The sequence below is a fragment of the Monodon monoceros genome, unplaced genomic scaffold (assembly GCF_005190385.1).
Source record: "Monodon monoceros isolate NGI ecotype Baffin Bay Population unplaced genomic scaffold, NGI_Narwhal_1 Super_Scaffold_16, whole genome shotgun sequence".
NCBI classification, from domain to species: Eukaryota; Metazoa; Chordata; class Mammalia; order Artiodactyla; family Monodontidae; genus Monodon; species Monodon monoceros.
This window is the reverse complement of record NW_021703772.1, coordinates 24,422,730-24,447,367: the sequence shown is the minus strand read 5'-3', so window position 1 is coordinate 24,447,367 and position 24,638 is coordinate 24,422,730. Positions and strand designations below refer to the sequence as shown.

The window sequence follows — 24,638 nt, the reverse complement described above, 5'->3', positions numbered from 1 at the left end:
ATTTTAATCTGTTTTCTTTAATCTGTAGGTCCTCCTCATTTCTCTCCTTCCTATAACCAAAGCCCAATAATGTTCCAAGGAAAATAGCCTAAATTTGATTCTCTCTCCAAAATTTTCAAGTCTAAAAAGTCTTTTACTTGGTACTTTAATATTTCATTCTGCATATTCCACTATGTCTTAAATATCAGGGTTACCAAATACTAGTTTATTTGAATAGTGGATCATGTACCCTGATTATGACACTGACACACACACACACACACACACACACACACACATTCTTTATTAGATGATAAATTCTGTAAATCAAATCAGCATATAAACCCTACCAATTATTTTAAGAAAGGGAGAAATAGAACAAACAAGCAAGCCCCTAGTTGGATATAAAAGGTTCCTTGTGAAATGTGTCTCTACATTTTCAGTCTCAACCTGTGCCCACCCCTGAACATGTTTATGCTTTAATCACACTGAATTAATTGTTCACTGTACTTTCCATGGTAATTTCCAGCTTCTTTAAATCTATTATTACAGGTTCCTCTGTCTGGAATATCCTCTTCACCATTCTTCATTTGACTCATTCTTGTTCATCTTCATGACTCATTTCAGAAACCATCTCCCCCCCAAAAAATCTTTCCGACTTCCAGGTTGGGCTAAACGTGCTTCTTTTTCATTTCAGAGCAGCTTTTGCTTACCATTTATCATAAAATACTGAAGGTAGCTATTTTTGCATCTGATTTCTTCACTAGATTCTTTGACATGTTCCTGATATAATTCCTGGGACAGAATTAACCACTCAATAAAGGTGTATTGAATAAAATTAAATAAACTTGTTTTGTAGATTCAGCACTCCGAAATGGAATATTAAAGATAAAGCTTCTTATATAAATCAGTGTGATAATTTTTAAAAGAGCATTAAAAATTATCACCTAAAAAGATTTTTATATAAAAAATACAGTAATGTTTCTCAAGTACTTACCATGAGCCAAATGTTACGTTAACTGCTTTATACACATTTTCCTACATAATCATCGAAAACACCCTTGGGAAGAAGTATTTTAAGTATTTTTTCCCATTTTAAAGATGTGGATACTTTTTTAAAAATATTTATTGGAGTACAATTGCTTTACAATGTTGTGTTAGTTTCTGTTGTGCAACGAAGTGAATCAGCTATATGTATACCTATATCCCCTCCCTCTTGTACCTCCCTCCCACCCCACCCCCCCATCCCACCCCACCCCCCCATCCCACCCATCTAGGTCATCACAGAACACCGAGCTGAGCTTCCTATGCTTTGTAGCTCATTCCCACTGATCTCACAGCTAGCAAGTCCCAAACCTGGAACTTGAACTCAGGTTTGTTGACCTAAAGCTCATGGTTTAGTTATTTTACTCTAGAACAGAGACCATTCTCCATGTTACCTTACTGGTTACCCATTCTTAATTGAAAATGGTCTCAGAAAGCACCAAGACAATTAAACTTTATAGTAAAACAAACAAAAATAATAATAATCACTTCTACAGATATAAGACAACAGAACATTTTACTCCAACTAACTTCTCCCTTTATTTAAATTCATGATTGTTCACAGTCAACAGCAACTGTGTAGATTTAATGCACTAAAACTGTTAAAACATGCTTTGCTGCACTGTGATAAAACCTCCTAAAAGAATTACTGACAACACATTTCCTTAAATAAAATGTCCAATTTTTAATATTGTCTAATGGTACTGTCCCCTCCCTCTTAAAACAGAATTTTAATGACTACATTTGCTACGAAGAAAGTTAGAAAGGTGCTCAAAAGCAATGATATCCACATTTATTAAATTTTCACTTCATTGTTTAAATACTATTCTTGTTTACATAATTTTCATCATTACTCAACTGCATTAGTTTTCATACACACCCATGAAACATTATATACCTACACCAAATCTAGTAATATGTGTTAAAAATCACTGCTACATTTAGAAGTAACCTGAAGCACAAAAAAATAGTAGAAAAGCAACAACATAAGTTGAGTCACCTAAATGTGTTACTGTATATATTTCATGAATATTGGAAGATTAACAGCTTCCCATATAACTTTCCCAGGCTGCTGCCGAAGATGGCGGAGGGGCAGGTCCTGGTGCTCAATGGCCGAGGCCATCTCCTGGGCCGCCTGGGCGGAAAGGTGGTGGTTATGCATTTGTGAGGGCATCAGCATTTCTGGCAATTTCTACAGAAGCAAGTTGAAGTACCTGGTCTTCCTCTGCAAGCGGATGCAGCCCCTACCACTTCTGAGCCCCCAGCCACATCTTCTGGCGGACAGTGCGAGGCATGCTGCCCCACAGGACCAAGCGAGGCCAGGCCGCTCGGGACCGCCTCAAGGTGTTTGATGGGATCCCGCTACCCTATGACAAGAAACAGCGGATGGTGGTTCCTGCCGCCCTCAAGGTTGTGCATCTGAAGCCTGTGAGGAAGTTTGCCTACCTAGGGCGGCTGGCTCGTGAGGTTGGCTGGAAGTACCAGGCAGTAACAGCCACCCTGGAGGAGAAGACAAAGGAGAAGGCCAAGATCCACTACCGGAAAAAGAAGCAGCTCCTGAGGCTACGGAAGCAGGCCGAAAAGAACAGAGAGAAGAAAACTGACAAATTCACAGAGGTCCTCAAGACCCATGGATTCCTAGTCTGAGCGCAATAAAACTGTTTATTCTTAAAAAAAAAAAAAAAAAAAAAGCTTCCAGTATAGGGGACAAAAACTGTGGAAATATTTTTTAAACGAGTATATATTTTATTTCAAGATATATTTAGTAAACATTCATTTATTTATATACTGGAAAATATAAAATGATAAAAAAGAACTGCAACTTCAGAAGTATGAAAATTTTAGCCTATACAAAGGAGAAGAAAATAAATGCTTTTGAATATATGTGTGACTAAGGCAAATAACTTCTCTCTCTGTGTCTTAAATTTATTTTCTGTAAAATAAAATACCTGGAAAAAATTATCATTTTAAGAATTCTACGTCCAGCCAACAATTCCAAATCTCATATATATTACAAACAGAGCAAACATTAAAATGCATTTAATATGGTAATCTGCAATCTCAGTAGTGTGATGAATTTACATGTGTTTGTTTATAAAATCACCCAGAGCTTCTGAGTATCTGAAGTGTTGTTGTTATTGATGTTCTTTTGTGGATGGCAAGTATATTAAATCCTACAGCCCTGACTTTCTTACTGATTGAAATAAACTAGTTGTGGAGCCAGGGCCAAATATCCTTGGTCTTTGTACATCAGGCTGTCTGTTCCCACTGCTGTGCAATGTCTGTTAGGTGTTGGACAAATGAATGGCTAGGCAGAATGTACAAATAAGTACAACGGACTGAATCCCATTGAAGTATGTTTGCATGATTTCCATAAATTTCAGTGTGACATAAGTCTAAGCAGAGGCTTTAATTTCAGGCCCAAAATCACTGCAAATTTTTCTATATTCTCTGTGTAACATCTGTTGAAAATCTTAGAATAACTAGGAATCACAGTTAAGAATCAAAATTACCAAATCATTTAAATTTTTCATTGAGAATGAATTTAAAGCTCTTAGTTTTAGATTGTTCTATAACATATGATTAATTTTTTCTTTATTAAACATTTCAATGTTCACAATTAATTTTTTTTTTTTTTAAGAAAGAGTAGAGTACAATGTGAAGAAAATGATATTCTCAGGTCTTGAATTAGAAAAGCTTAAACACATATTGCCATCCTGGTCCAAAAACTGTATTTGTTCTCAATGCATCATTATGTTCAATTAATAATTTTTTTTCAGTATAATACTTTGCTAATTGATGAAAACTTAACAGAAAAATATGTAGAATTCAGGGAGATGGCAACACACTCTTTATGATGTATCCACCACACCATTATTATCAACGACTATCTGAATGTTTAGAGTACAAGGTGTTTACCTGCAGTGTGTTGAGTGGTAAATTCAACATAGTAAAAACAGTCAGTGTAAACTTCCTCTTATTAGCATGAGAGTGACTGCAATCTAAGGTCGGTTCTGTCCTTCCATTCGCTTTTTTCTTCTCTCTCCAGCCATGGAAATAGAGCTCAGTTATTTCTGCATGGATGCAAGGTGAATGAGGCTGTCGTTTCTCCTTGCAGTGCTATTTATTACAGGTCACTGACATAATACAGCTATTTTTTTAATTAAAAAAAAAAGTTATATAGCATTATCTCACTTACTCGGGTATTTGAGAGGAATGTGTAGAGTGTTATTTATTTATACAGAAATCTGCCAACCGAGAGACATCATCTTGCTTTGAGGGGCCTCCTGCTGGCAAACTGAGCAGCCCTGTTATTATAAGAATTAAAATGCTGCACACTGTATGGAAGAAAACATAACACAATCCTATAGTGTGAAGCTGTCTGGATTTTCAACCTGTAAAAATACATTATTCCAATAAAGACAAAACTTAGAAAACTTCAAAGTGTATCACAAATTGGGATTATCTATGTAGTTTCATTGTTCTCAGCTATGAGATACATACATTATACATATTTAATGCATAGTTGTATTATGCATAATATGACAATATCAGACCTACTTTGATCATAAACCAGTCTAATGCACTAATAAATTAATTGATAAGGAATTGATTTTCTAGATAAGTACATCTCAGTTTGCAGTCTGAGAGACAGTGTCTACGCCTACAAAAATAATCTTAGAAAACAGAATTCTAATCATCGTCTCTGATCTCAACTACAGATATGACAGCAATTAGTTCTTTCTGAATAATGCCCTCACTGCAAATTACATTTAAAAATGAATGTTACTTCTCACTTACACATTACATAATTTCATCTCAGAATTTCCCAAGACCCACCTAAGAGTCCTGGGAAATAACTGAACGTTTAATAGCATCACGGCTAATAAATATACTTCAACATTTTCATACTTGTAAAAACTACAGAGCATAACACAATGCATTAAGAGAATTGCAGTGATGCATGGAACCAATGAGAATCAAAATATTTGTGTAAAAATAAACATTTGGGGCGCTACAAGGCTCCAGTAGGTACAATTTTGATCCTTGTTGTGAAGGACAACTTTGGCAATTCACTTATACTTCATTATTTCTAAAGAGTTGAGTGAATAGAGAGCTCAAGTTATTACATGAACTAGTTCATAGTTGAAATACTGTATAGGAATAGGAGAGAGAACTGGCAAAAAGGAATTAACTACTGTGCTGAGGTAATATCTGCTAGCCTAGCCTCTAACTCCTGCTGGAGAAACAGTGATCACGGGAGGGGGTGGGGGGGAATATAAGGTCTTAGGACATGAATAGTTGCATGTCAAGCCCTAATCCTAGAGAAGATTTCTTTCACAAGTACTGAGACTATTCCAAATAGGGATCACAGTCAAAAGGGACAGCTGTTTATGACCTCCTCTGAAAATAGTTATTTGGGACTACCACTGCTGCCTTTCTTGCGTGTTCCCAAAATCATGTGCACTGATGTTCCTAATCAAGATTTCTAGTGGAGAGGAATGAAAAACCTATAAAACCAGTTTTCCTAAATTTTATTTCTCAAAGTGCAAATAAATCCAAAGAAGCTTGTTATCCTTCCTCTTAGCAATATAATGTAGTATACTACATCACTGAATTTTTTAAAAAGTACAATAAATGCTACTCATATTTTAACATTTTATTACTATTAGAAACATAAGAAATATGATTTAAACTATGAGTTACAAGGAGTTTTATGTAATATAGGTATACCAAAATTTAATCAAACAATTCATACAACTTTCCAACTCTTCTGGAAAAACTGCAAAACATCATGTTCTTTTTCAGGAATGTATTGATGGTGACAGTAGCTTTGGTGAAATTAAAGCTACCGCATGAGATGATAAAGGGTAAATAAAATGGCTATTGGAAATTGGCCTCACTAAATCTGAGGAAAATAATTCATTTTAAAAATCAATAATTTTCTGCTTTTAAGCTGTATTCACTTCAGGCAGATATGTCTACAGACAACCCATTTTAGTATATTTGCAAAAGCTAAATAAAAGAACAAAATGATTTCAAATAATACAAAATAAAAGTTAAAAATCCAAAGTGCTACACCCAGGTAAAGACTATACATTAAATGAGCCCTAAAGGAAATGAGTGACACAATTAGAATCATAGCAAACTCTTCCTAATGTACAAGTGTACAAGTGGAAAAGAGGAAAACTGCTTCCCTATTTGGTGATAGGGGTTGGGGCAGGGAGTTAATTCATAAACACATGGAACCCTAACAAATCCTATAGTATTTAAACACGATAATGATATATTTTAAATAAGAAAGGCAAAATTAGTAATAAAACTGATAGAAACTGACTGCCCTTTCTAATGGGAAAGGCTCTCTAGACTGGTTTTTAAGTAGGATATTGACTGGCAGTGAAAGATTAAGACTGCCGTGTAAGAGGAGAACGAGTTGGTTCCTGATTCATGGATGCAGTTAGAACCACTCAGGGGTGGAGGACAGCAGGGTCTAAAACAAAAGCCCACATGGAGTGAGATAAAGGAAGGAGAGACTGGCTGAATGTTATGTGGTGGTCATTTCGTCTCTAGCATTTTCATTTACCCGTTCAATATCCCTGCTTCTCTCATAAACTCAGTATATTGTCTTTCTTTAAACTCAAACCTTGAAAGTTAATTACTCTCATTTCCATTACCTCACCACTGAATAGTACTAATCCAAATTACACCACCAAATACCTGGTTAAATGTTACCATAGTAATAACAACAATTGTCATTTACAGAATATATTCATGAAGTTTAATCTGCTCATGGTATCTTCATTTAAGATATATCAGAGCATCTTAATTGGATAAATATCCTTTAAAAATTTCTTTGATTCAAATATTCAGATAACACTTTTTTCTCTAAATTTGTGATCAACCATAGGTTAAAGAGAATGTCATATTAATGATAAATAATAACGAAATTGATGGAGGAAAATCAGTGGTATTGACTTCGATTACAGTTTCATACTCCAGTTTCAGTCTGCATTTAAGAAAAAATTACAGTTGTATCTACATGAAATCTCAATCCCAAATTCAACACCTGCATCTAAAAATCATATAAAATTTAAGAAGATTCTGGCATGTGACAATTATTTTGTGTTACTATCTTCACATCTGAATTTTTAGTAATTTAACTGCTACATTAAAAGGTCTTAATTGCAAGAGTATAACTCATAGTGTGTCCCAGAAAGTCTGATAGAACTTAATCACACATCCCCACTGTCTATATTATTCTGAAGCACCACCTGTCAGCTGAGCAACATAATGGCATGTGACAGAGCTTGTGAACCAAATTTCTATCTGTCTCTCAGTCTAAAGACAATAGCCTAAATAAAAATATATATTTTTATTTCTTATGCTGCAATTCACAGCATCTTTGAAAGTTTCCAGACTGGTAACTAAGAGAAATAACTATTTTCTTGATCTAACTCACTGGCAGTAGGGAGGTTGAGGTTGTTGCCAGAAAGGAAGCAGTCAACTTTAGAAGAGCAAAAACTGCCCTTCCCATTAGTAATACTGTTTTGCGGTGTTCCAACGTTAAACAGCGAGTGAGCACAACTGGCAGAGCCCTGTGAATTAAAAACTTTATGACGATATGCATAGCCTTTGATTCCTTAAATATCAAAATAAATGTATAAAAACCATGATAGAGGGAAAGAATTTAATAATCACAACAATTTACAGACTGTCTTCTATGTGGAAATATCTGTTTAGTATTTGTAGATAGATGTGAAGATTCTGCTCCAGCGTGCAGAAATTTTTCCAAAAATACATTCAGTCATACATTACATTAGTTGTGCCCTATCTTGAAAAGTTTAAATGCCTATAAAATGTAACATAAAAAGTTATCTCATGAATTTGATTAAAAACCATTTTCTCTTGAAGGTGCTTTAAAAAACAATAAGGATGAAAGGACAGAGGACTTGAGTTTGCCAGGTAAACATAAATCTTTGGAACAAAACTGTCTCCCTAAGCTCTTTTTTTAATACCAAAACTGTAAAAAAAAAGAATATGAAGGAAAAATGATTTCAGAAAACTGCCCCTCACAGGGAGCCAAATTCTTTCCCAAATAGTCTACTTACAGTACTCATGCCTATCCATATACACAATGATTCTGAAAATCAATACTGCATCACCTGTTTATAAACACAGGACATAGAACTGCTGTTCAAATTATGAGAAGGGGGAAGCCCATGGTCTGCTCATATTTAACATTTTGTAACTTTAACTGTATGATGTTTCTTTTTTTGCTTTTAACTGCCTTAGCTATCATACTACTAATACTATAGTGTACATAATGTAATTAACTACTGAGCATCTATGTGATAGATACCGTTTTATATGTACTACCTCACTTAATCCTCATAAATATGAGGTTGATCTTAATATTAGATGCCCTTTTTAGATGAGAAAATTGAAGCTTAAAAAGATTAAGAAATTAACCCATCTTCACATGGTTAGTGTGCAAACCTGAGCTATTTAATTCTTAAGTCCCTCTATTTAACCTCTACTTCAACTCTTTGCAATATTTCACTTGATATTATCAATTTTAAAAAGTGATTAAACTTGTTACTCTATTTGAAGTGTTATAAATGTACTGAAATTATAATGTGACAATAGAAAAGTACCATATATTGTTAATATACTTGATCATGTTTCCAAGTTTTGCATATTCACAAATATACCTGGTTATTAACAATTATTATGGGTATCAAATAAAATAATTGTTAATGGCCTAAAATAGATAACAAATGAATCTATATTGTCAATATCCTTCTTAGAGGTTTTAGTTTATTTTCTTATATAAAATATTGCAATTTGGACCATGGAAAATTGATAGTTAGGAGCTTAGGCATTGCTGATTGGCCACCTGCACAGATGTTTCCCATTTGGTAAATTATAAAATCTCTAAATTTCTGTTTCCTTGACTGTAAAATGAGGACAGTAGTGGCCATGTTGTGTAGATTAGTTGAGATATTGTATGAGAAGTGCTTTAGCACACTTCCTGACACAGTAGTCCTTTAGTAAGTATTAGATATTATGACTTGTTGGCTTTTTAATCAATTAAGAAAAAGTTGTATAGAAATTTATACCAATTAAGATTTAAAAAGCACACTACATAGCGAAAAGAGAAAAGTAAAATGTTGGACTGCTTGAGTCAGAGATACTGGGTAGATCCATGTAGAGATACCAAGCAGGCAGTAGCGACATGAAGGAGGGGAGCTCTGGAGAGAGGTAAGAGCTCAGAATAACTTACACAGCATTGAGATGGGGAAGGGATCCAGAAACTGAGACAAAAAGGTAATGAAGAGGACCAAGGCCAGAGAGAGGCTTGAGAAAGACTTGTTGAGTGGGTTATCTTCATTCACTGCCTCTTTAAAGATGGATAACCAAAATCTTAAGTCTAAAGTATACCCAATAGTAGCCAAGTAGATTGTTAGAATATTATCTCTGTTGAGAACTGACGCTGTGATCTTGGCCAGTTATGTCATTCTGAGTCTCAGTTTCCTTATCTCTAAAATGGAGTTAATACCGCCTACCATGCAGATTTTAGGGAACACTGGAACTAATGCGTAAAAGTACCAGCACAGTCACAATACTTGCTGCAGAGGAAGCATTAAAATGGATATAGACTGAGACAGGAGAGGTGGCAAATCAGAAAGACTTAAGGCAGAAGGTAGTATATAACAGGAATGCAGTTTTCATACCAGGAGAACCTAAAAGAATGTTAAAAGAATGGCAACAAAAGAAACAAGCAAAACATTTCATTTAGTGTAGATCTTACAGTATAGATCCAAAATAAGTAGTAAAAGAGACGGAAATGTCAAAGGCCTTGAAGAAAAATATTTCCTAAGCAGACTGAGAAAGGTTTACTTTATTTGTAACCAACTGAAGCATGCATATGTGCCTTCTTTTTATTTCTTTTTGATTTTTCAGTCCCTTTAGAAAAGTGCTTCTCTTTTGCTCTGATTTCTTAACACTTTATCCTCCACTCAGAACTAGAGGCCTATTTTTCTAACTTCCTGCCCTGCCTATGTCCTCACCTTCTTATATATGTTTCTCCCTCTGGTTAAGTTAAACCCAGTCTTATAAACACCTGCTGGCATAAACCCAGAAACACAATGAAACATTTGTATACTTTTATTCTGTATCGTGTGGTTTTTACAATTGAGAATGATTTATTTGTGATAGTACATTACATTAGAGGTATAGAGATCTAATGGAAAGACTACTAGAAAAAATAAGAGCAAAATATTTTATATTTAAGGAAACCAAACTTTAAAATATCCTTCATATATCCACAAATCTATTAAGGACAGGTAGATGGTGAAAAGCATTTGGGTGGGAATCCTAGTCACAGAGACAGAGAGTGTGGCTTTCACTGCCTCTATTTTTCAGAGACCAGGAAAGGATATTTGGGCATGACGTGCTTGTGACAGACCCTCAGGGTGGGAAGGGCCCTCAGTGGCCACAGAACCCAATCCCCGCTCCCAACATCACTGACCAGTTGTTCTTCAGCTGCCTCATTCATTCTTTATCATCACAGAAGAAGTTAGATGACTTTACCACCCCACACACATGAAGGAACTCACCATCTCCCAGGACAGACCATTCCAACTTTGGGACACTCTAACTGTGAGAAACTCCTTGATGGTGTTCAAATGAAATCTGACACCTTACAATTTCAAACAGCTGCTAATGTTTCTGTTCTCCAAGGCTACACAGAACAGTGCTAATCCCTCTTATGTGTAACAGCCCTCCAACTCTTGAAGATAGTTATCATGTCCCCTTCCCAAGCCTCCTCTTTTCCATGCCTGGCATCTCCTTCTTTCTTTAATCATTCTTCAAATGAAATGGAACTCCATTATTTTGTTGTAAATATAGTTTTCTTTGAAAAATAATAAATCACATGTCCAAACGAAGTTACCAAGAGTATCATAATTAAGTTGATGTTCACTTCTTTCACAATATTACATTTTAATCATGTAAAAGAAATTTTAATTGAATGTTTTCTTATCCACCACAAATGAAAAGAGTATATGCGGTGCCCTCAAGGGACAGACTCATATCTTACGTGACAATACACACTCGTGGAGCAGCTGACACCTTGCCAGGTAAGCTGTTCATTCTGATTAATAATATAAGCATGTAATATATTTGTTCCCACATAGTTATGGCAATCGCAAATTCAAATTGTTGTGATTCTTCAGCAGCCCAATTTAAAGACACACATCACACATCAGCACCTGCCTCACTCTCAGGAAAATTCACAGCATCTGCTTTATTTGAGTCCTTTGGTCTGCCTCATTCATATGATTTGCTCCTAGGTTAATTCACAATTGCGAACCAGTGACATCCTGTCTATTGTTTTTAAGCCACGTCTTTCCAAACTTCAAGTCAAATCATTAGTACCTAAGCTGTGATACACAACTTAGAAACTGCCTCCTTCATACCGGCTAACACTTAATGGTGGCAAAGTTAGTATGATACTGTTCACATTCCTATTATTTTAAAATACTTATGGCAAAATTTTTATTACGTGTAAGAGTAACATTCATAGTATTTAGTGACCATCTCAGCAAAAACACATAAGAATGGATCACAGTATATGCCAAAGCAGAGATCTGAAGGTCCCTGATTGTGTCAGGTATTAATTCTTTAGTTGTTTGAGGGAGGGGTGCCAGGGGAGGGTTCTGGGAAAGCCAATCGGTAGGAATATATTTTAAAATTTTATCAAACAATAAAAGCATAAGGAACATAGCACTTGGATACTAGTCCTGGTAATGGAATATACTTTGTTGCTCATACCCTTACACAAAGGTTTCTAGGATTTTGAAAGAGCCAAACAAAAGTCTCAACATTCTTACTAGAAATAAAAAGGACATAAAAGTTATTTTTTCATATATTTGAGTAGGAAGCATTGAAAAGCATTTGATCTTGACCTGCTATGAAATCAAAGGCGTCTTTAGCTTAAAACCTTCGTGTGCTATATCAGCATATATACAATTACTACAGACTTTAATCAAGAGAGAAGCTGTCTGAAAAAATTAACCTTGAAATAACCACTGAAAATATGATGAGATGAACAATTCATGAATATGAGAATTATTCTCTATAGTGAGCTTGATTATGGAGAATGCAGTCTTGAGCTATGACAAAGCTCTAGCAGGTATATAAATAATACTATAACTTTTTAGATACCTTTACAATACACTATGATAGACTTTTGGGATGTTTTTTGAGAAATTCCCAAACATGGATATTACTGTCCAAATTCCTGGCTTTTTCTAGGGTCACGTTTCCATCAAGTGTTACATGTTTTATGACATTTTTTTCAGACAAGTTAGTCTCACTTAGGAATTCATTAAAATTTATTCTTTTGGATGATGACACTTTTTTACAAAGATCAAGATTTGGGTTTTTTGTGTGTTTTGTCTTATAGCCACTTCCTGATAATTACAGTGGATCTCTTCCTGTTGGCTTATCCAGCAGATGAATGACTAGTTCCAGAATATGCATCTAAACACATACCAGATTTGAATCAGAAAATTATCATAAAATGGGACTTCTGATTCACTCACAAACAGTCAAAATCCTTAAATATCCCAAGCCCAGTATATATGTCCTTGAAACAAAGATATTTTGGATGTTTTGACATATTTTATTTTCAGCAGACCTGGAACAATTGAAATGTTTTTGTTTTTTCCCTTTTTCTCATTAATAAATCTACCTTCACAGTGCTCATCCTGCCAGTGAGAAATGTGGTACTTAACAGAAATTTATTTTTATACAGCCTATAAATGTTGAGTGAAAGCTGTTAAACTGTGGGAGACAAACTTCATCTGTACCTTTCAAAGAGTGGCTGAGTCAATTTGTAGGAGTGAAACAGCATGTATCAGATCTAAATTTGCTAAACAAAATTAGCTGCGTGCCATTCTGTTTGTCTTATCTCTTTCTCTGGCTCATGGTGTGCTAATTCTGGCCACAAGCAATATAGTAAGTACAGAAAAAATAATAAATGTCCTCTTCATCAACAGTTACATAAAATGTTTTGTCTATTTCAATTTATCTCAGAGTTTTTATATTTTCAAATTTCATTCTGCACTTAAAAAAAAAAGAAAAGAAAAAGGCCACTAAAGAATTGTATCTGAATACCAATCACTTCAGTTTCCATTAATTCCAAGTACACTTTTAGAGGTTTCGATATATCACCAGGGACAATGGGGCTGCTAAATTTGAAGTTAAAACAACTGGGAAATATTAACTGTTTAGCTGATATTTTTACACAGTAAAAGTGTGACTTGAAATACTAATCCTTTTATTGTTACTTAAATGTGTTAATATATTAGTAGTTAAAATATTACCAAATATCTGAGCTGAGTACTGATTTTAATTTAGATGCATTGTTTCATTCACAGCTAATAATGTCTATTGTAGTTAAAACGGTCACATTTAACATAGTCAGAGGGTAAAAGTCAAAGATAGATTTTTTTTTAACTGTGCTAAATAACAAATGATTAAAAATTCAATGAGCTGTATTTCAAGTGGAAGGGCCTTAGTAATATAGCTTTTATATACCAAAAGTGACAAGATTCTTTTAAATCACAACATTATAAACCAACCATTATGAACTACAGAATTGCATAAGAGACAGCATTACATGACCCATTTAAAAAACATGGCATTAAGAAAATATATATATACCTGGATGAGGCATGTTCATATTCAGAGTGGAAATATTTTGAAAATTATCTCTACAGGGTACATTATTTCATCCAAGATATACTGAAATGCTTTATAGTGTGATTTTACTCTTTATGACAATTTTTTTCTTGAAACAATGCATTCTTCTACATTAATAGTAGACACTAGCTATGTGCAGTAGGAAAAAAAAAATTATATGACACCCAAAATTCACACTAAATGAGAAATAATATGACTTCTTAAAACGTATAATTTTCAAACTTAGGCAGAAGTACCATAAAGATTTTTGTAAAAGGCTTCAGCTTCAGAGCCCCTCTCTTCCACTGGTGCCTCCCAAGGACCTGTATTTAATTTGTACTTTTATTTCTGTATTGTTTTTAAAGAGGTTCCCCAAACTGCATAAATGCAGGTCCCAACATCTTGGAAATGCCCCTGCTTTGAAGTTTTCTCAAGAAGACAAGGCTTATATGATGATTTCCTTAATACATACAACACACACACACACACACACACACATGCACACACACGCACAAAAAGATCTCTGGAGAATAGAAAGGATGAGGGGAAATGCAGAGTAATCCAAAGGAGGACTCCTCGAATGATAGACTTATTGGGTAAGTTTCTTCAAATGGCTCCAGGGAAAGCATAAAGAGCTGTTGACCTGGAGGCAGAAGGATTTGGTGTGCTGAGCATCCTTTTCTCACACAGTGGGACAGGTAGAGTAGAGGAGCCACGCCTTTCAGAGGGTCACTAGCTCCTGTGGCTGGAGAAGGCATGAAAGAGCAGACGGCAGAGGCAGCTGGCTCAGAACACGGCAGACACGTAACTGCACCGACGATGCACCAGTCAGGCTTCACCCTTACATACTGCTGCTTTATATCTCTACTTCCTCGTCTACAAAGTAGGAACAATAATCCCTGACTCGAAGTTTCTTCTCAGGGATTCTTAAAGGAAAAACAATCAGGAAAGTTCTAAGAAACTTTTCAGACAGACGTACTAATGTCTCCATACCCAACTTTCTCATTAATAGATTACTCTGCAGACTGTTAGGTAAGTTTTGAAGTTACATTAACTCCTCAGGACGTTATAAATTAAGGTACACTTAGGGCACCACAGTGACCTAGAAAGGTTGACAGTTTCTTGGAATCTGATAACCTGAGAAGAAATGTCTGGAAGAGCATTTTCCCTGGTAGAATCTGACCAGGGAAAATCTATAAATACTATAATCATTTCACCAATTTTCAGAATGCAGAGTGAATCATCTAAAAGAGCAGCTAAGAGAATCCCAGTCACCTCTCACTACAGTTATGCTGCAAGTATTTCTTTTATAGGATCCTTTTCAAATGGGAGGCATATGTCTAGTTGTCTATTTTAAGATACTGAGAAATCTTAGTATTAACAAAGTTGTGTTATTACATACATCTAGGAATAGAAAATGCCGCATTCTGTCTGGAACCCTTTTTTCATGAAATACTTATTAGCATTTCTCTGGAGGCAAATTCCTCCCAAGAGTTTGGAAAAATCACTTAATAACATATTTTTTTATATTGTGTTTCATTGGTCTCATCTGTCCTTCTTTAAAAGAAAGGGGAAATCTAGCATCTTGAGCTTCTTATATGTCCTCCTCAGTGCCTAACACAGTCCTCAAACACACTGATGGGTCAGTACATGTTTACTGCTTAAACTGATTAAAATTTTAAAATGAGAGATAAGTAAGAAAAGCAAAGTAATGGCCACATAAAAATAGTAGGCTACAAGACAGTTACATGTTTAAGAATGGTATTTATATATATTTAACTCACCAAAAATAAAACTAACAAATATACTTGGTACCATATTATGAGCAGACTCTAAAAATGGGAATGAGGACAAATGATATACTCTTGGAAACACTCCATTGAAAGAAATACCCTAGGAAGCTCAAGAAAGCAACTAAGGAAATTCCCAGGGTAAACATGTCTAATATCTATTATTAGGAATTCTATAATTATGTTTTTAGAACAGCTTACTTTGTGCACTTATATGGTTTAATTATAAATAATAACCATCCGTGAATGAGCTTAAAATTGTTTCAGTAAATGTATGTTATTCTTTCATTAAAAAAAATATTTTTAAAGAGCTTACCATGTACGTGGCGCCTCATTAGTCTCTGCAGGGTTTGATAAAAATGTTTGCTCTTAAAAGGTTAAAACTATAGAATGGTTTAAGATTAAATGCAGATAGGTGGTACAGATAAGGATTATAGATTAGGGTAGCAAATGAAGGAAGATCTAATGAAGAGGTATGATTTAATACGGAACTGGAAACATTCAACAGTTTGGACAGGAAGGGCAACCAAGGGAGCCATGAATTCCAGGGAAAGGGGTCAGCAAAAGGAAAGACAGCAAGCAAGGCTCTGGAATACTGACTAGGTCAGCCTGGTTCTTAGACAGAATACATCTTAAGAAACTCTTAAGACTGGATCAAAAAGGAAACTGAAGACTATTTTAACAGGCTTTGAACTCTGCAATGGGAATCCATTGAAGGCTTCTGAATAGAAACTAGGATAATAAAAGTATTATATTAGAAATGGTCATCTGGCAGTGACAAGAAGGAAGTCTTGGAGGTAAAAGGACATCGAACAAGGGGATGAGTAAAGAGGATCTTGCAGTATCCTGCTCTGAGTTTTTAATGACTAGATGAGGTCAACAAAAGTCTTAGGGAATAGCTTTTAATAAGCCATGCAATCAAATTTCCTTCGGGGGGAAAAAAAAACTTGTTTTACTGCTCTAGTTCTAGACAAAATGATCAAACAGGAACTCTTAAAAATGAAAGTGTGCCTAAAAGAAATATTATTCTGTTTTATTTTCATTTAGTTTTCATAGGTTTCCATAGAAAAAAAAATCTCATATTCTCATATCCTCTAAGCCTACAGGGAAGAATAGGAAATAATGACAAAAAAAAGTTTTTAGTAAAAGGAGAGTTCACTTAAAGCAAAATGCCATCCACGACTTCAATTAGGCATCCCCTGCTAGTGATGGGGACCCATCTTGAAATAGAGGATTGCATAACTTATTACTCAAGCTATAACCATACTAGACATAGTCATAGAACCTAGAGAATCTGTTGTCAATTTTTCAGTCCTAACGAGCCATGAGATATCCTCAGCACATCATAGAAGACCAGCAGACACATTTTTTGAGAGCAGGTTTACAATCCCCATTTGTATCCTAAAAGCTTTAAACTTGGATGTCCACCTAGACCATGTGCATATGGGACTAGACATAAGTAAAGGTCAGAAGAGTAGTAAAGATATGGTAGGTAAAATTTATCATTTACAAGTCTGATCTTTTTGGAAAATAAAGGAGTGCTTATTGCACCCTTCATTTTCTTCTCTCTAAACACTTTTAGACAACGTTCCAAATGAAATATAGAACATGCATAGAGCCGTGATTCCTATTACTTTAACTCTCTGGATTGAGAAACTGAGTCTTATATATTCTTATTCATGTTTAGTATGCCTCAGTAACCCCCACAATATTGGAAATAACATGATTAACAGTAATGATCCAGAGCTAGCTCTCAAGGGGGAAGTTTAATGATACTGCAGAGGATGTTTCCTCGTGTCTATGTTAACGTTTTACAGAGTGGGGCCCATTTTTATCGCAAATTCCTAACAGGAAGTGACTCTTCCTGCCAAAACAGGTTTAAACCTCCCTTCTGTCACTATCCCCCATGTGAATGCTGATCATGTCCGAGAAAGCTCTGGCGCTTTAGAGAAGTCAGGGACAACCAGAGAGAATTAAGGTTAAATCAACAACATTCAAAGTCACAAGGACCACAGGCAGCATCTTACAGAAGCCAACTAGAAGGAGGCAAATGCACCACAAAAGTAAATTTATAAAGTCTTAGTACTTAAAGCTTAGCTTATACACTTGTGCAAAGAATAACTGTGATCCTAGTAGGGCCTGAAGAAAGATGAGGACCCAACAAGATAAAGATAAAGAACCTTGCGTCTAAGGATGGGCCTGGATGAATCTGAGGTATTCCCATGGATTTGCTAGTTAAGGATCCCAAGCAACTAACTGGTCATGAAGAGCCCATTGTTTACCCTTTATAATCCATTTTCTTAAAGCATGCATACTACTTAATACAGAATGAAGAAATAACCATTCTCTACTTATTGGTCATCTTCACAAAGTCACAGGTAAAAGAAACTCTTGAAGGCACTATTATAAACAGATACTAGTATTGGCAACCCTTACCTGACTTACAGGGTCAAAATTCTATATCCAGAATAGGCACTACCAGGTGAATAGATCATCTTACAGAACTACACCTTAACAAAGTTTGCTATATTTCTTTAATCTTAAGGTGCTGTAAGTTACAAATGCAATCAATGATTATTCTTAAATATAAATTAAAGATGATGATCCTACAGTCTTCCCCTTGAAAAGAACTTCACAGTCTGATAATTAAGCCCATGGCTCCAATCCATTTGTTTTCATTCAATCTTCCAATACTTTTTAAAAATAACCCAACCTTAAACTTTATTTATTCTTTTATTTTAAGTGTCTGCAACTTTTCAAGTACTTCTGTGTATGTTAAAATGATAGGAGTGTTGGGAACTGCCAACTAATTTATATTACCTAACTTCTCTGGGCTCCCAGTTTCCTCAGCTAGAAAATAAAAGGTGTGGACTAGATGAGTGGCTTTTAAATAGTGCTAGATTTCTGTAAAGCCAGAGCAGAAGAGTAGACACCAGAGTGGGAGAAAAGCGGGAGAGTGCCAAAGGCAGGGGGCACAAAGCTGGCTTCTCGACAAAGCTTTAACAAAAGACTTCTCCTTTCACCCTTTTACCTGATTTAGATACCAGGGTTACACACATAAATTCACTTGAAAAAGAAGAGGTTCCTTTAAAAAAATAATTGAAAACCAATGCATTTCTTTTTTCTAAAAAGCCTAAACATTCTTTTTCTGTCTAGCTGAATCATTACAAACATTCAAGATGTTAACTCCTTAAGTATTACTTTCAGCTATACTGATAGAGATGAGGAAATTGAGACACAAAGCAAGAAGTCTAACCTAAGATCACAGAGACAATGATTGTATGACCAGAATCGAATTCTCCTAATTTCTATTCTGCTGCTTTATTCTGTAGCATTCCACAACAGCAGGGCTGCTGCTGCACTACTGATAGCTCAGGCGCACACCATTCCCATTAAATTCTATGTGGCTGCCGCCCCCTGGAGTTGTGCCAAGCAACAGGCCTGCAAAGCAATCACGTATTTAAAATGAAAATAACTATAAAACAATTACTACCTGTTCAAAAAAGCACTTTAGAATTAGGACCCCAAATACCATATATTTCACCTCTATGTTATAAAAGCGAGACAGTTCTCTTCCCTCTTGAAAAATTAGTACAAATAGAAAGCACCAGTTGAAGTGTCAAATATTACAACAAGAAAGTGGCTTTAAAGCTTTGATTAAAGCATTGGAAAATAGGTCAATTTATTTAATAAACATGTCAGAATTATCAACAACTCGGAAAAAGCCAAATAAGACAAAATCTAAAGAGACCATAAAGCAATTCTGAAAAGTAGTGTTTTGGGGAAATGGCCTTCAAATACAAATTCTTTAGACTTAATGATCTCTTTATTTCCTTTAGGCAGATGCTCTTCTGACAGCAATGGTCTGTTAGAAAGCTTATATTATGTTTATTAACATATGTGTTCATGTTTTAAATATATCAATTAACTCATTACTGGGATGTATCTCAATATCACAGAAGACCTGAAAGCCATTTTTCAGAAAACGGCTATACAGTGGAGAAATAGAGAATGCATTACATGCATTTCCCCCTCAGGCATGCAAGCCAAGTCACAAAGACATGGAGTGAGTTGCTCAAGGTATTAAAAAGAAACTGGAGGAAAGATGTCCCTACAATATAGAAATCCTGATTTGAACCACCTGGCTATGTCCTGTGTCACACTTAGCCACACAATAGGTAGGCAAAATCTCCTTCAAATTACGTAGGAAAGCTACAGTTTCACACTGATCTAAGATATTTTTTTATTTAAAATATTAAATAAAATTGAGGGATTATTTGTCATTATAAACTGTAAATTTCAGTCAGTAGGAATACTAGAGGGCATGAAAAGTAAGGTTTTACTTTAACTGTCTAATATTTATATTAATTCAGGAAATGTGTACTAGATAAAGATGCAATTTGGTTCCATATGGTCAAATGTAACATAGAACATTTCTAAAATGATATAACCTGGAGAAAAGTTTATAATTTGATTAAATTCTGCCCTGCAACCATACTCAGTAGATCACTGTCAAAGATAACAGTGGAATATGCTTGACAATTAACTTTTGTAGAACAGCTATAGTCTTAAACATTCATAAGCTAATTTCAACGTAAATATTAACATCTCGCCCTATAAAGCAGTATCTCTTAAAGGGGTGAAATCAAACAGCAAGTGCCAAAAAGTCTGCAGGTAAGAGAACATCTTTTTTGATCATTTGCTTCATTTATGTTATAGGCACTTACAATTTACACATGGATATCCAACAGCAGCAGGACACTGTAAAATAAAGCAAAAACTTGTTGCTATTTTTAATATATGCTAAATTTTTTAAATAACTGGATTGAAATAATACTAAAAACAATACCACTTTAAAACACTGCCATGTTTAAGATACACTAATTCAATTTATTTTCTAAAATGTGCATCTTACATAATCATTAATCTCAAGGTGGCTCTAATCACAAGCCTTCAGAGCATATTTAGATAGAGCACATTTCCTTGCACGCCTAGCATTTTTTAAATGGCAGCAGTCTACCTTCCTTCTTTGGTCAAGAGGGGAAAAGAGGAAGAGAGAAAGGGAAAAGGGGACTTCTCTGTAGAAAGATTTGGCCTTGGAGTCAGGGTTTTTGAGATGTGCTAGTGATCTTGGATCGATGCCTTTTTATTTTCTTTCAGGAATAAATCTGAGCAATGGAATGGCTTGCGATTGTCCAGCCAACCAGCCATATCAGATTTATCAGAAAGAAAGAATGAAAACTGACTCAGAGGACTCCTGCAGTGCCTGAGTGGCAGGTTGCTGGGAAAGACACACACAAAAAGAATATCCTTAGTGATGATGTGGAAAACATATTCATATGTGTAAACTCAATAAATAATAAGACATAAAAAAGAATCTATAGTAATGGAAAAGGTAAATGCATAAGACAGATTATAAATAGAACTTCTATTTAAGAACCAAAGGGATGAAAGCTCATGAATACTAAATATTTGAATCCACTTTAAGGAGAAAATATAATTTTTCCTCAAATGAATGCAAACTCCAAAAATCAGCCAATGCAAACTTAGTGTTTTCAGGTTAGAGCAAAAAATACGTAAATCTTCCATGAAGGGCATGCCCTGGTAAATATTCTAATGTAATTTCTTAATTAAGACACATTATTCAGTGACTAAATGAAAATTATACATATAAAGGAGTAAGTACCTTGATTTTCAAACTTTGACTTTCTATGCATGTATGATTAAAAAAAATAAAAGGAGTTTGGTTTGAGAGAAAAAAATCAGAAATCAAGGAATCATGACACAACCAGAGTCATTCAATTTAATCCTATCAGTCCATATTATAGTATATTCAAGTGATCTGCAGTCACAATAATAGGTATAAATTTATTTGGAAGAATTCTGAAGAAAAAAAATGATACCTTAGTCTAAAAAGGCTCCTCTTACATATATAAGAATTTCAAAATTGAAAGAAAAAAAGAGAAGCTGTACCCATGGGTGTGCTTACAATAAATACATGTAGGGAGAGAACTGATTTTTAAAAAAATTATATTGAACATCTTTTCATCATTTAACTAAGTTTTATTAACCTTTTTCTTCTCAAATGTAAAAAAAAACTAATTTTGGAGATATATCTTAAATACGTAGGAAAAATGTGTGTTCTTTTATAGAATGAAAAGCAGGACCTAGTTACTTGCAAATAAAAAAAATGGAAACTGAACTTGTTCATCACATATCTACTAAGGTATGTACGGGCATCACTTCAGTACTACTACATTTACATACATATATTGTATTTCAACACAAAGGTGATACTGATTATTTTTCCATCATACCAGGAAGACAGAAATTTTGGAATTCTTTTTGGTGGTAAAGGCTTTATAACAGCCACATAAAGGGCCTTTGACTATAATACTTCTAGATAAAATAAATCACTGGAAATGAGACAAAGCCCTTCAGAATTACTATTAAAAAAAAAAAAACACCTGTCTTCTCTAAAGCTGATTTTTTTCCCCCAAACAAAAGAGGAAAAATAAAAACAGGTCCTCTTCAGTTACAATTATTTTAACAAATATCTTAGATCTATACAACAGAATCCTGCCCCTCCCATATTTTTATTCTGTTCACAGAGAGCAGTAAATAAGGTGCATTCCTTCTGCTTCTAGATTAGCATTTCAAAAATATGCCACTTTCCCCTGAACTCCAAGCGTGTCTAATAATGCGAGAAGCAGATTGTCTTCCCTCGTTTCCTTAATTTGTTTCATCTAAAAGCAATTCACTCAACATCTTGTCGCCCTCCGGCAGCTTAGTTTACTTATCCGCACTTAATTTCTCGTTCGGACCAAAACAAACTCCTCCAAACTGCTACTGACTGCTAACCGCGAGAGGGGAGACACGCAATATGTATTTACTTGGGAACATACAGCCATAGGTACGTAGCCACGAACACACGCAGAGCCTCACTCATACCCCAGAACGTAAGTTGGTTTTCTAAAAGCACTACATTAAAACCAGCTGAACTTTCCCTGCCAGGTGAGGCAGGGCGGGGGTGCGGAAGAGGCAAAAAAGAAGTCCCGGGGGCATTTGCAATTTCCAGAGGATCACCTTAGCGTGCGTGTTGCAATTACACCAGGGATGCACCCGAGAGCTTTTCTTTGTGCGGCCCTTTCATCTAGATCACTTTGTGTTTCGAACAAGGGAGGCTCGCCTTTGTGCCCCCAGAATTTCAAGTACAGAGTCAGACACGGAACAACAATGGCACGCTAATCCTCGCGCACTAAATGGGCTCACTTGTGGGCCTGACAATTCACGCGGGGAAGCGAGAAGACACCAGCGAGGGCGCGAGCCGGTGTCGCCTGAGACGGGGAAGAGGACAGCTGCAGAACTAATTTGGATTACATTCCTTGCAGAAATTCTGAAAAGGGCTTTTCGGCAGAGCTCAACTCCGAGCCGCACAGTTAATACCAGATTGCTGCGGACTCGGAGCCGGGTCCCCCAGCGGCTGAGGCTGCACCAGACGGCCCCCAGTAGGTCCCCTTGCAGAAATTCCTCTCGGCTAAGCTTGCGTGTCAGTCGCAACTGCTTTTGAATGGGTCAATGTGCATAATCAACCCATTGAGGGGAAATATGAAGGGACTCGGAGTGGGGAGGGAGATAAAAAAGGGATGTATCTAAGAGGCCGCTTGGAATCTCAAATCCGTGTTGGTGTAATTCCGGAGGTGGCTGGAGCTCGGGAACTGGTATGCATGAAGAATTTCGGAGTAATTGGGAGGGTGCAAACGTCCAGTACAAACGGCGCACATTGTGCCATTCGAAGGTCATTTTGAGAGGCTCGAGGAGTGTAGCTTGTTATTTACTAGGCGAGGAGGGGGAGGCGGCGGGGGCGGAGCGGGAAAACTACAGCGCGCTGTTTTCTTGGTGAGGTCAGAAGGACACCCTCCGGGGGCCTGAAGCTCTCCCTCTCGCCACTCCCGTGGGTTTTATCTTCTCTAGCTGCCTCCCACGCTCCCGCGACCAGCCCCGGATGGTTCCGGAAATCTCCCCGGCTCTCCAAAAGGCCCCCCTTGGCCGCGTCAGTCACCCGTTTCCCTCAGCCCTTCCCTGTCCCACTTTCATCCCCAGGAAACTCAAGTGTCAGAAACTTTGAGCTCCCTCGCCCTGCAGGTGCTGTCACTGGCCCTGCGGACCGCGGCGCACCAACCCCGCCTTGCTGCCTCTCCCGGGTCAGTGAGCCTCTTGCCGGGCGGGGGCACCGGGGCGCGAGCTCTCCGGCCGACAGTTGCCGCGCACCCAGCGCAGCCGCGCCCGCCTCGGGTTCAATCCGCGTGACGGGTCGGCTCGGCAGCCGCGCCCGGCAGTAAACACAAGTTGGAGGGACTCCGGCCAATAGCAAGTTGAACTACAGGAAGAACTCTTCCTGGAGCCAAACACAGAAACCGACGGGAAGGCCGGGCTCCCGGCTTAAGTATGTCAAGCCATTCTTTTTTTTTTTTTTTTTTTAAGCGGTCACGCAGGCAGGCAAGGAAGCGCCTCTCTAGTCACTGGGGGCGAGGGCTGGGCACGCTGGCCGAAAAGGCCTATCGTTGTGGGCCCCCGGGCCGAGGCGCGTCCTCCCGCCGCGTTCCGGCTCCCAGGCTGGGCTCAAGGCGGGTCTGACCCCGCAGGCTCGGGCGGCCGGAGGCGCAGCGGCCGCAGGCAGCACACGCAGGTGCAAAGCCCGCTCTCTCGGAGCTGCTCTCTCCACAGCCCTCCCGCTCACCGGAGCCCAGCTGCCACGCCTCGGGACCCCCGTCCTTCCTCGGCCCCGGGCGGGGAGAGCTTTTCCGAGGCTTCTTCCCTCGGGGGGCCCGGACAGGAGCGTCTCCTGTGACTCCGGCTTTGCGTCTCCCACGTCCTGCACAACGGGCGCCACCAGAAGGGATCCCGCTTAGGGAGGCTCACAGAAAACGCGCGAGAAAGAAGCGGGTGAGAGAGAGAAAGAGAAAAGGGGCGCAGAGTGATTTTTCACGATAACTGAACACAGGCACACGCAGAGGGTAAGTTTGGGGACAGATAGAGAGTCGTACGAAACCCAAGGAAGAGGCGCGGATGGTG

The 24,638-nt window shown here is 37.1% G+C and overlaps 1 pseudogene; it reads left to right on the top strand.

The window, feature by feature from the left end:
* The first annotated feature begins 2,104 nt into the window (after positions 1-2,104).
* LOC114896731 lies at positions 2,105-2,670 on the top strand (annotated as a pseudogene).
* The last annotated feature ends 21,968 nt before the right edge of the window (positions 2,671-24,638 follow it).